Raw genomic sequence first — 13,709 nt, 5'->3', positions numbered from 1 at the left:
ATATATATATATATATATATATATATATATATATATATATACATATACATATATATATATATATATATATATATATATATATATATATATATATATATATATATACATATACATATACATATATATATATATACATATACATATACATATATATATATATATATACATATACATATATATATATATACATACATATATATACATATACATAAACATACATATATATATATATATATAATACATAGGCCTACAATTAAGTAATAATTATAGTATATATTTTTCAAATGTTTCAAATGTGGTTTTCAGCAATACCCCCCCCCCACCCCCAATGTAAAAAGTTAAATAATTATTAGCAAATCTGTAAATCAAATTTGAAACACTTTTTATTTAATTTTCTAAGATTTAGTTCCTTGCACATACTCTTTCTATAAAGCTAAAAGCCCAGTGGAAGAAAAGGCCCCTTGGATTTAATTTTCTACTAAAGCTCTGCATGGCAACAACCAATAAATGTGCAAAATGGATCCATATTGACTGAAAATCACAATGATTTATTTGTGGAATGCACATTAACTAAAACTGTTCTTTCACAAACAGCTTATTAATTTAGAATACAAAATAATTAAGTTGTCATAAAGTGTGATATATATTACGAAATGACAAAGTAATTGAAAGTAACTAGGCAAATGAACGCCTTTGATGAAGCTGCATGCAAAAGTTCTTTAACATTTCTTAAATTAATAATTTATAAGATCAAACTTCAACATCTCATAGATCTCTGGAAAATTCACTAATGTGAATGCTCTTAATCATAAGCTCCTAGAAAGAATACAAAGTGGGACACTCTGTATAATTGTTCTGATGATCATTAATCATCATGCTATTATGAGGTATCATGTCATACAAGTTAGAGCCTGGATATTTCCTAATATGCTTTAATAGCTTAATTGTATAGCAGTGCTAAAGCTCATTTGTGTCACCCCTTCTGGAAATGCGGTTTATGATGGAAACTGGTGTGACTTTGAGCAAGTCGCTCATTTATGGTAATTCACTTGTCTAGATGATTGATCAATTGGACTATCAGGGCTGACATTAACCTGGTCTGATAGAGTCTATCAGACCAATTCAATGTCAGTCCTGTTAGTCCAACCGATCAATCATCTAGACCAAATTACCAGTAAACACTCCAAACTTATCACCTATGAACCAAAATTAAATGATTATTATATTAAAATAATATTAATAATTTTTTCGATACACTTATTGTTAGGAGGGAAGTGTTATCATATAAACTTGATAGACTGTGAAAGCTTGTTTGCAAATCTACCAAAAACTGTCTTTTTGCATTGATCACTTTATGTTAAATTGTAACAGCAGAGACACGGTCCATTAGATCACCCTTCAGTTTAATCAGTGCAATATACTGTTCACCCTATTCCACTACTCTGTGATCTAATCAAAGGAGAGTTACTGATAGCACTCTTTTTATCACCATTACGGTTTAGAGTAAAGCAGTCAACGATAACTAACTTGGAGGGACTGATGCTGCAATAATGTAAACAGAAAAAGCATAATACGATCACTCAAAAAATTTAAAACACCTCAATCTCATATAAATAGATGTATATTATGTGATCCTGTGAGTTTGTACACGGGTGAAAAACCTTGCATCATTGGGATACTGTATATCTCTAGTACATTTAGTATTTCAGCATAAAACTAGTGGTGAGTGGTAACTTTTTCATGCAGGTAATCTCCCAGAACTCCATTCCCCTTTTCCATGATGCAACCAAACAGAGATACACTCTGTAAACTGAGGCACAGCGTGTCGGCTTAGAACAAGGTCAAAGACACAGATCAAAATCACAGATGAAAACTAAAATTAAATTTAAAAGCATACCCATTCTCTAGCCTTATTTATAGATTAAATATTGCTCTGCCTTTATTTGTGATTTAACTCAACTCCAAGAACTGTTAACTTTTCCTAACGTAGTTCATACCTAATGTTACAATTACTGTGTGTCATAAATTAATGGATTTTCACCAATTATTTTGAGAAGACCTGTTAGTATTCAGTTACGGTTTACTTTGTTTTAGTTTAAACTTCACTTCAGAACACTGTTTTAAAATGTAGGACTAATTAACATAATAACTGGAACAAATTAGTAATAAAATATTAACATTCTAATAGCTATTATTAACTAACAACAAACCCTAATGAACAAGTAAGTAATAACACTCATTAAATCACTTTGAACTAATCAGCTAATCAGTAACAACTTTTTTTTTCATTTCAACTATTTATTATTTCATCTGTCCATCTATCCATCTATCTATCTATCTATCTATCTATCTATCTATCTATCTATCTATCTATCTATCTATCTATCTATCTATCTATCTATCTATCTATCTATCTATCTATCTGTCGGTCGGTCGGTCTGTCTGTCTGTCTGTCCATCCTCTGCCCATTTGTCTGTCTGTCTATCATCTGTCTATCCATCATCTATCTATGTCCCTGTCTGTCCGTCTGTCTCTCTGTTTATCATCTGTCTATCATCTGTCTATCTATCTGTCTGTCTGTCTATCATCTGTCTATCCATCATCGGTCTATCTGTCTTTCTGTCTATCATCTGTCTATCTGTCTGTCTATCTATCATCTGTCTGTCTGTCTGTCTATCATCTGTCTATCCATCATCTGTCTATCTGTCTTTCTGTCTATCATCTGTCTGTCTGTCTGTCTGTCTATCATCTGTCTATCCATCATCTATCTGTCTGTCTGTCTATCTATCATCTGTCTATCTATCTATCATTTGTCTGTTTGTCTATAATCTGTCTATCTATCTGTCTGTCTATCTATCATCTGTCTATCCATCATCTGTCTATCTGTCTGTCTTTCTATCTATCATCTGTCTATCCATCATCTGTCTGTCTATCTATCATCTGTCTATCCATCATCTGTCTATCTATCTATCATTTGTCTGTTTGTCTATAATCTGTCTATCTATCTGTCTGTCTATCTATCATCTGTCTATCCATCATCTGTCTATCTGTCTGTCTGTTTATCTATCATCTGTCTATCCATCATCTGTCTATCTGTCTGTCTGTCTATCTATCATCTGTCTATCCATCATCTGTCTGTCTATCTATCATCTGTCTATCCATCATCTGTCTATCTATCTATCATTTGTCTGTCTGTCTATAATCTGTCTATCTATCTGTCTGTTTATCTATCATCTGTCTATCCATCATCTGTCTATCTGTCTGTCTGTCTATCTATCATTTGTCTGTCTGTCTATAATCTATCTATCTATCTGTCTGTTTATCTATCATCTGTCTATCCATCATCTGTCTATCTGTCTGTCTGTCTATCTATCATTTGTCTGTCTGTCTATAATCTATCTATCTATCTATCTGTCTGTCTATCATCTGTGTATCCATCATTTGTCTATCTATCTATCTATCTATCTATCTATCTATCTATCTATCTATCTATCTATCTATCTATCTATCTATCTATCTATCTATCTATCTATCTATCTATCTATCTATCTATCTATCTATCTATAATCTGTCTGTCTGTCTGTCTCACTGAAGGCCATTGGGTGACTGTCCGTTTCCATCAAACCTCATTACCCCCTGTTGTCTTATGTGTCTGTTGCTTTTTCATTTGCTGATAATGATTTTATAGACAGGATGGGCTATAAGAAGTTTTCTTTCTGCTGGTTCTGCTGCAGTGAAGACGGCAGGAAAAATGCTGCCGCAACAACTATGGTTCATCTGCTTTGCAAATAAACAGATTTTATTTTATTTGTGGAGGAGGGAGTTAGGCTGTTATATTTGTAGTAAAGGGAGATGACTATGGCGACTGAAAAAAAAAGGCAACCATCAAAATGAAATTTATCTATAAGACTGTACTTTGAATAACACTTTAATATAAAAAATGCAGAGATATTTTGCTTTCTTTGAAGTTTCTTTGAGTTTTCCAAAGCTCAGCAGTTTATGCATATGTTGACAAAATGAATGAATTAATTTTCTGATAAAACTCTATGGAGAGAGAAAATGCTACAGCAGGTACAGTATAGGCTTTATGATTTTAATTTGTTTTGTGGCACACTGCAGTTTGTCAGATGAAGAGCTACATGGATGGATGGGTTGTAAAATCTGTTGTAAAATCTGTCGTTTTCATGCAGTTGCTTGTTTGATTGAACTCTCTAGCATTCTTGTACCTCAAGCATTAATTCTTACGTCTTTTTATTTATTTATTTATTTATTTTTTGCTACATCCCACACATCTGCAGTTCACAGCCAGCTAGCTTGCACTCAGAAACCTGTCAGCTTTCTGGGACAGACTTCAAGATGTAGACATAAAGACAAGATGAGAGACTTTCTAATGCTACTATGGCTATAGCTTTAAATTATTAATACTGCTGTCCCACTGCTCTTGTTTTTTTTTTTTTCCTATCTCACTTTAATATTAAATGACTTAAACCTCAATGTAGAATAACCATATGATAAGGACCATGCAGAGATCAGAGATAAGGCCTTACATTTATACCATACAAATACTAAAACATATTACCTAACTATACGACTAGAAGAATACCTTTTTTGAGGAGGACCTTTCATGACCAGAGAAGAGAGGGAAGAGTCTGTTAATTCGTGGTTTATTTAGTTTTATTCTCAATTTGACATTAGTGCAATATTTCTTTGGGATATGAAAGTTTCTCTTGAAGGCTTAACAACATGCTACAGTTTTGGCAGGATCCTAAAAGGCCAAATAATGAGCAGGTCAAATAATGAGTCACAGTAACTTCATTTTTTTTTTTAAATATTGAAACAACAACAATGAAAAGTCAAGAATTTTAAATCATTTTGATTAAAAAATATATATATAATCATTATGACAGTCCTAACTATAAGTAACTATTTGTCAAATTACTAAACCTACTACTAAACTTTACCTTACCCTAACCTAACAGTTTACTAATACTCTAATAAGAATTAGTTGACATTTTATAGTTTATAGTTCCAAATTTAATAGTTAATTAAGAAGTAGTTGGAAAATTATTAGAATGTCTAAAGTACTGTATACTATCAAAATAAAGAATATGGGACTCTGGACCACAAAACCATTCATAATCATAATCATAATCATAATCATTCATAATGTCTGAAATTGAGATTTGAGATATCATCTGAAAGCTTCCCATTGATGTATGATTTGTTAGGATAGGACAATATTTGGTAGAGATACTGTACAACTATGTGAAAATCTGGAATCTGAGGGTGTAAAAATCTAAATATTGAGAAAATCACCTTTAAAGTTGCCCAAATAAAGGTCTTAGCAATACATGATATTACTATTCAAAAAATAAGTTTTGATATAATTATGGTAGGAAATTTACAAATTATCTTCATGGAATATGGTCTTTACTTAATATCCTAAAAGAAAAATCTATAACTTTAACCCATACAATGTATTGTTGGCTATTGCTACAAGTATACCGTGTGACTTACGACTGGTTTTGTACTCCAGGGTCACATTTTAACAAATAAAAGTTTAAATAAAAACAGTTAGCTAACCTGCTATATAGCTCTTACACTCGAAAATAGTTGCTCACTCAGAGATCTCTGCTTTTTTATGTTTAACATGCTAATATTAATGCTGATCTACATAGCGAAATTGACATGCTTGTATTTTGTGATGTGTAGTATTTTTTATTGTACAAAGAAAGAAAACTAATTTGAAAAGAAATACAATTAGTTTGAAGCACACATTTAAGGTGAATGCCAAATCACCATTATGTGGAGTGCAGTTTTCAGAAAAATTAGGAATGTTTAAGACTATAATTTAACAGGGGAACTGAACTGGATCCTGAAAATTACTATTGTAGTCATTGATCACCTGAATCAATGATTCTGACTCCATGGTGAAACTGAAACAATCCAACAACTTACCACTTAGACGAGGATCTAATGTTCTAAAATAAAAACACCAAACCAAATGTATAACTCTACTGCAAGTTATACCTTGGAGGACATAGTTTAATTTACTGCTTTAATTTTAGTGACAAGGAAAATTATTATAATGCAATGCTTTTATTAATTCAATAAATTGAAATGTCATTCTTATTTTTTCCACTGTAGAATGTTTCCACTTGCCTTTGAGGCACGTTCGGTTTAGATCAATGTGCTAAATAAGTAACCCAACAGTGCACATCTTTGAGTTGAATGCAGGTACTTAAGCCAGTAAGTTGATTTATTTCCCACTGCGCGATCTACCAGCAAAATAAATAGGTTTACATTCATTATTTAAAAAAAATAAATAATAAAATCTGTAATTCATTAATCATAATCACATTGGCTTATAAGTAACATAAAAATGGTCATGGAAAATATGCCACATAAAAATAATGCTGCAGTACTGGCATGGACATTTCACTTACAGTAATAGTGCAATGAAAGATTGGCCATGAGCCATGACATAAAAAATAATCACCTGGGTAACACAGGAAGCTCTCGATCCACTGCAAATTTCTTAAAACTCTAATTCTGTACTCTTCTCAGTAAAAATCATTTATGCTGAGTATGTCAGCGTATCAGCGTGTTTTTTTTTTTTTTTTTTTTTTTTTTTTTACAAATGTTCTGATGTGATGTCTCTAAGGAGTTACTTTGGAAATTAGCTGCGACCCATGTTAAGCTGAAGTTGGTTGAAGTGGATAAGCTCAGAATTAATTATATTTCCTACTAGACTTAGCTGACTTTTCAGTGGAGAATGAAACACTCTTCCCTTAATATGTTTCCTCCTGTAATGAGACAGTAACTCTTCAGACAGGCTCTTACGATTATGCAAAGCTAATATAACAGTCTTTTGTTTGTGTTTGTGTGTATTGAATTATAATAATAATAATAATAATAATAATAATAAAATAAATACAGTCTCTAAAGTAGGTCCTATAATTTTTACATGAAATCTCAGATTGCTTAATGTGGTGATAAAACTGAATATAGTCACAAATGAACTCAGACAAGTGTTTACATAAATAAATGTAATTAAACAATAGGATTTATATTTAGATAAAAGGATAAAGGAAAATGAGCACTTTTGGGGTCTAGTCCAAGTTTAGCGATAAGAGGAAAGCAAAGGCACAAAGCGGCACAGCTCTGAACCACATGAAAACAGCAGCCACATTCATTAATGAATGGTGCAGCAAATCAAAAGAACCAACCATTTCATCTATAATTCATTTAAAGGCAAAGTACATCCTTCTCAAAAAGTTCAGAGTAAAGTTGTGTAAAGGTGGAAGAGGAATGCCAATGACTTGTTTGGGCTATATCAAAACATTGTAAATATTTAGCAACTTGATTAAAAGCCAAAGAGTTTTCAAAATAAATCCAGTGTTTGGAATTTTAAGTGCAGCGCTTTTGCTCTAATCTTACCCTAATGGAGTATACTGGATCTAACACATTGCGGACCCTAGAGGACCTTTCAGTTCATTTTGCTGAACCAGTGTCTTTTGCATATTTACTGCAGGCATTGCATAATGAACTCGAAGACATTTTGAAGTTTGATGTTGCTCCTTTCAAAATTCTAGAGAGATTTTCATCATCCTCAGTTTTTGGGATTTATTAATCAAAATGAAAACACATATTCTGTTTGGGTTTTATATGTTTGTATTACATTATGTTGATTGTAAGTCCCAAGTTTAAGGCTTCATTGCATTTATAATTATAGTACATCTCATCTTATGGGTCAGCTCTTACTGGTACTGAATTTTACTTTGTGAGTTTTTTATTTTTATTTATTTATTTACTATTTACTAAAGTTTTGCTGATGCAGTTTGGATGATACAGCTCTGATTGTTTGAGGTAAAACTAACCTCTTTTTTTCCTAAAAATACTGTAACTGCACCATGCTAGGGCTGAACAGATGTAATGTTGTCTGTTTCATCCTTTTTTGATCATTCTGTCTTATCAGTTCTTCTGAATTACAGAAGCTGTGACCTCTCTACTGGTGCGTGAAGACAAAATAAATTAAATGAAATAACAAGAAAAGACGTAATGAAATGAGCATTTAGCTTTTGTCTTCAGTTAGAATTTTTTTGGGACTAGACTGCCCTTTATTGCAAGAAAACATGTCTTGCATTCCCCAGAGACAGTCATGAAATCAAAGCAGCTTTTTAAAAAGAAAAGCAAACCTTCCATCTCTCATTCTCAGTCCTTGATTTATTCTGTTTGCCTTGAGATGTAATATACTACACAATCACCCTTCCAATTCGAAAAGGTACCCAATGCATTACAGAACAAGTGAGCTGTGAAACTGATGTTTCACACATGGGAAATAACTCTCTGGTCATCGTCTGGAATGATTCAAGTCGGTGTTCTTGATACTTCCTGTTACAATCAGAAAAAAGTGCTTTTAATCTTCACACAGAAGCATTTTGTATCTTTGGATTTCTGATGCTGTTAGGAGCCTATTCTAATTAGCTTAACTGGCATCAATTTTCTGTTGAGGTAAAATTGATGTAGTTTATTCATTTTCTTAGTTTTGGAATCTAGATAAGGTTGAATGATAAATAGATTACAAATTATTTTCACAAATAGGTTTTATTATTATTATTATTATTATTATTATTTTTCAAATCAAAAGCATATCTAAGTTCAAAACCAGGAGTTAGTTAGTCCTGAACATATTGGTTTCCTTCATATACAATTTCATCAGCAAAGGACACACAATAACACAACAAAGCCCCTGAAGAAATTCGCGAGGCTTCTCTGGCCCACTAAATAGACTGGCAAAATAAATCATTCAAATCTTTACCTCAGGGCATGGATCATTCTCCAAACTCTTCTCTCTTTCTTTCTGTCTCACCTATCCAGGTACAGTAGCCCATGACACTTTCATCTGGGATGGTGCCTTTTATCAGTTGCATCCCCAGGCTATGAAGGCATTCCAGATGGTGACTAGAATCAAAGAACACTTCCCCCCAAAAAAGCAGTCCTCTGGTGACACAGCCTTACAACTCTTAGATAACAAGAACCGCTGCTACTCAGAATTACACTTGTCCTAAGATATTCCCAATTGAGCATGTGAAGAGATATGAAAGAAAGAAACATTGTACTACCATCCATGGAATAGTCCGTCTTTGGTATATAGAGTTACCTGAGCACTGCGACACTACAGAATGCCACAGCTCTCAGAGAATCACTTCTGTGACATAGTACTGCATTGCATTCTGCCCCAAATCCCCATTCGTTTCCATCTCCCACTTTCTATCTCTCTCTGTTGCTCGCTCTTTCACTCAAGAACATGCGAGGACGCGAGGGGACAGTCTAGACTGCAAATCAGATCCATGGCCCATATGTCTCAAAAACAAATAAGGCTTCTTTTTTCCCAGCCATATTACATTAGGTCAGAAATACAAGAATAATATGTGCAAACAATTAAAATTGAATTAGTATATTCTATTAATTTGTTTTTGTTAAACAGACTCTAAAGAATAATATAAAAAGCCTAATTTGGAGCACATAGTCTATTTTTATTGTCCCCAATGCCACATACTGGGGGTGCTAATTAGTTCATTGGACCTCATGGATCATCAGATATGGAAGCTTCCGTAGTCCATGAGTTAAAAAATGTCACACTTTTTTACATTCACAGACATTCCTATTTTATGTTCATACTCCTTGTTTTTTCATACTAATTGAATTTTCCATAAATTATACACTGGCATAAATAATACACTTTGTGACAAAGCTGTCTAAGGTTGTTTAAGAAGCAAAAAGGCTTTAGTACAATGCAATGTTAATATTATTGTTAGAAAAAAAAAAGTTTCATGACGCTATAACTAAGTAAAAACAAAATAAAAACAGTAACAATATATATAAATATATAAAGGGTTTCTTTATAAAATGTAATAATAACATGTAATAATAGTATTCATCCCTGAACATACTGAAATATATTTGAAATACACTTAAAAAATGCTGGGTTATTTTTTCAATCCAAATGTTTGGTTGAAACCGCTGGGTAGTACGTTAGGACGTTAGCGGCACTGGGTTGGGAGCGTGGATGTGAAAGAGAGCACGCGCGTCACGTTAACATCAGCTGACGCCAGTGTAAGAAACAGCCATTTTCTCAGCGTGAAAGAAGTGAGAAGTGAGTGAAAGACATTATGATAAGTAATAAGTAAGATTAAAAATGTTAAGTTATCATTCATTGTTTATGTCTGGGGGTATTTTGAGGTTTCATGGAAGGTGGAAATAAAAGAGCTTATATTGAAAAATACATGTACGGAGTATTTGCCTCAGAATTAAAGAGATAATGTTACTTTAACATAATGTCTGTGAGTGTCTTATGTCATATTTAGGGCTGTAGTACTTGAGTCCGGTCTTGGACTCGAGTCCGGACTCGAGACATATTTCTGTCGTCTCGGACTTGTCTCGGACTCTTTGCATTTGCACTCGGACTTGTCTCGGACTTGGCCATTGGACTCGCCAAGTCTTCTAGTTGGTCTCGACCAAGTCCAGCAAAAAAATTAAAAAAAAACATTTTGCTGGCGCAAACCAGCAAAACATAAAGATGCAAACATGTAGGACAAGTAGACAATGTATCCATATCGAAGCTGATTATTAACCTACTCTTGAGAGATAACTGATTTGGTTTTTGAGAGACTGAGACGCGCAGCGCGGCTGTTTGATTGGTGAGCGCGCTGTGCTTATTCCATTCATTCGTATCATATCATACCCTAAGCTTTAAATATTTGCCTTTTAAATATATACAAATAGGCTACTATAACATTTTAAATCACTCTTGCAATGCTCTGATTTCTGAGAGATGCACAGAGAGGCGACAACAATGCGGTGTTTGATTTGCGCTCTTTTCACTCATAAAGTTTACATTCATTCACTTCTGGCGCTGATCCCCTGGCTCACTTGTTATCACACTGTTATCAAACACCAGACTGTGTCAGCTTCAGCCGAGTATTCAGGCAGAATTATTCCTTGTCCGTTATTTGTTTTTAAAGCCATTATTCGTGCCATTCCGAATAAGGTATTCGGCTTCAGGCACAAACCTAATTATTACATTGCATATTTTATTTTTTACATACAACATAGATAAGGTCTAGTAACAGCTCCACGCAATATTGTTATTCTAAATTTCACGTCGTATTTGCAAACACTTTGTATGCATTATGGTTAATGCATGCTGGAGTAGTCTACTGTTTCCAACAGCGCCGACTAGTCTATGCAAGCACTAGCACAGTAGGACAAAAATTTTGCTGTATTTATGTGCGCATGCCCAGTAGAGCCAGACGTATCCCTTCTGGCCTTGCTGCGCGCATTTGTCATATCCCGAGCTTTGCGTGTGTCTGTGCACTGTGCCAAGGCATCAGTCATATACATTTTTGACCACAGACATAATGTCAGCAAAAGCAGCATTATTAAGTAAATCAAATTAAAATAAAGTACATACAAATAATTTGACCTTACAGTTCCAAACTTTGTTCTAGAGGGCCATGTGTACTTTATAGTTTAGCTCCCAGGATCGGACTGGGGGTAAAACCAGTACTCATTACCAGGGCCCCAAAGGAAGAGAGGGCCCTTGAAAAGTATGAATCTGAAATATATTTTATTTTACCTGGATATTTTCATGGGTGGGGGGCATGGGGGCCCATTAGGACCGCCTATGCATAGGGCCGGGATCTTGTGAAACGCCCCTTTCTTCAACCCTAGCTTCAACCCTAATTATACACACTTGAACCAGCTAATCAAGATCTTACTAGACACACTGATCTTCCAGGTGTGTTAAGGCCAATTGGAGCTAAACTTTTCAGGACATTGGCCATCCAGGATCTAGTTTGGAGATCCCTGTCCTACAGAGTTGTTACTTTGCACATGATTTTTGATCATTACAAATAATAATGTACAATTATTTTCTTAGAATAGGATATATGCTGTCTCTCACATCACATACATTATCAGTAGTTAAGTATGTGGTCTTGAAGAGGACCCTTTTTTCTCTTATTTGGACTCGCTCTTGACTTGGACTCAAAACTTTTGGACTTGGACTTGACTTGGACTCGAACCTCTTTGGACTCGGTCTTGACTCGGTTTCGACTAGTCCTGGACTTGGACTTGACTTGGACTCGACAAAGCTGGACTTGACTACAGCTCTAGTCATATTTACATAAGATTTTGCAATATATGCACTATTTGAGGTGTTAATCGACTGTTATTAACACATTTTCAGATTGATTTGTATAATAACCACCCAAGGCAACGGATCAAGAAACACTGCGGGAAATGCGCTGGGATTCGCTACAGACTAAGAAAAAAAGTACAGCTGAGCATTCTGCTCGCCAATGTCCATTCTCTGGAGAATAAGATGAACGATCTTACAGTAGAGCCAGGATAAGTTTCCAACGGGACTTAAGGGACTGTAACATCCTTTGTTTGTCTGAAACATGGCTCACGCCCTCGGTCCCGGACACTGCTGTAACACCGTCTGATAACTTCTCTGTTTTATGGATGGACATAACAGCTGAGGCCGGTAAATCCAAAGGTGAAGGAATGTGTTTCATGATTAACAAGAAATGGTGTGACCCCAGGAATATCTCCACTCTTTTGTGCCCCTGCTCACCTCATCTGGAACATTTATCCATTATTTGCTGCCCACACTATCTTCCCCAGGGAGTTTTAATCGATCATTGTTACTGCTGTTTACATCCCACCACAAGCTGACACAGGCTTGGCTTTGTCTAAGCTCCATGATGTGCTCATCGGCTACATCAACAAACATCCTGACGCTGCTCTTGTCTTATCTTGAACTTATACCAACATGTATTCTGTTTAGCCAGAGGACCGAATACACTGGATCATTGCTACTCTCAGTTTAAAATGACTACAAAGCTCGCTCACTACCAGCTTTCGGCAAAACGGACCATGTTGCCATTTTCCTCACACCGGAATATAAACAAAGGCTCATTCAAGAACCTCCGGTGCAGAGGGTAGTGCCACGTTGGTCCGCCCACTCTGAAGCCATGCTACAGGCGGCTCTTGATGACGTAGACTGGGACATGTTCCAAACGAGTTCCTCTGATGTCAGCGGGTTCACGGAAGTAGCATTAAGCTTTGTAAACATGCTAACCAAACAAGCTACGGATAAAATAATTATAAGGACATTCTCAAATCAGAATCGGTGGGTGGACAGAACAATCTGTGCAGCAGTAAACAAATGCACTGCTGCGTACAACACCGGTCTCTCATCGGGGAACATGAGTGAGTACAAAACATCATGCTATGCTCTCAGATGGGTGGTAAGAGCCACCAAGCACAGATACATGGAACGCACAGGGTCACATTTCCAGCTAAATGACTCCTAACGCATGTGGCAAGGACTAAGAACCATCTGTGCCTTTGGAAATAAATCCTCTGCAGCTGTGAGAGCAGAACCATCGCTGTCTGATGAGTTAAACTCCTTTAACGGCCGCTTTGAAAGCAACCGCGACAATGAGAGTCTGCCGATCAGCACGTCAGGAAACAGCAGTCAGAGCAGCAATAAACATGTGATCACCATATCTGAGAACGAGGTTCGGAGGGCCCTAAAGCAAGTGAACATCAGGAAAGTAGCAGGTCCTGATGGGACTTCTGGCTGTATTATGACGACCTGTGCTGATCAGGTTTGTTTACATCTATTTTTAATGAGT

This window comes from Carassius auratus, chromosome 7 (genome assembly GCF_003368295.1).
Source record: "Carassius auratus strain Wakin chromosome 7, ASM336829v1, whole genome shotgun sequence".
Classification (NCBI taxonomy): domain Eukaryota; kingdom Metazoa; phylum Chordata; class Actinopteri; order Cypriniformes; family Cyprinidae; genus Carassius; species Carassius auratus.
Note: the sequence above shows the minus strand (reverse complement) of the source record.